We start from the raw sequence: 627 nt of genomic DNA, 5'->3' as shown, positions 1-627 counted from the left end.
CTCCGACCAATAGGTGAGCTTGCTGCTGGGGTCCGGCCAATCAGGACTGAGCGAGACGGGCCGGACACGCCCTGGAGCCCCCCCATGGTCCCTCCCCGGCCCCGATCATGCACCAGGGGGGTCCCTCAGCCTGGCCTGCACCCTCTCACCATCTGGAACCCCTCGGGGGATGTCGGGGAGCCGGTTCCGACCCAACCCCACAGGCCAGGCCAAGGGACCCCTAGGTTGCACAACACACTTACGACCCTTCCCCTCTGAGGCAGGTCCGCAAAGGATGCAGAAATTTAAAAAAAAAAACTCCTTCTGCTAAAAAAAAAAATCTCCAATTTCCGGCGTGGAAGGCTCGGGACCACCCAGGTGTGACATCAGGGAGGTTTGCTGAGAAACCCTGGAAAATTCCCTCCTTTACCCAATTTTATTATTTTTATGATTTTTTCAGTCTCCCTGACGAGGGAGAGAGCGGGGCTGGGGAAATAACACGGAGCGAAATCGCTGGCTCCGTTGTTCATAGAATTTTACGATTCGGGGGAAGGCGTACACAGGGATCTGGGTTTTTGTTTGTTTGGTTTTTTAGACCGTGAGACGTGTGTGTGTGTGTGTGTAAGGGCCTGGCTTGATTTTGCCTCT

The sequence above is a fragment of the Myotis davidii genome, unplaced genomic scaffold, assembly GCF_000327345.1.
Source record: "Myotis davidii unplaced genomic scaffold, ASM32734v1 scaffold717, whole genome shotgun sequence".
Taxonomy (NCBI): domain Eukaryota; kingdom Metazoa; phylum Chordata; class Mammalia; order Chiroptera; family Vespertilionidae; genus Myotis; species Myotis davidii.
This window is presented reverse-complemented; position numbering follows the sequence as displayed.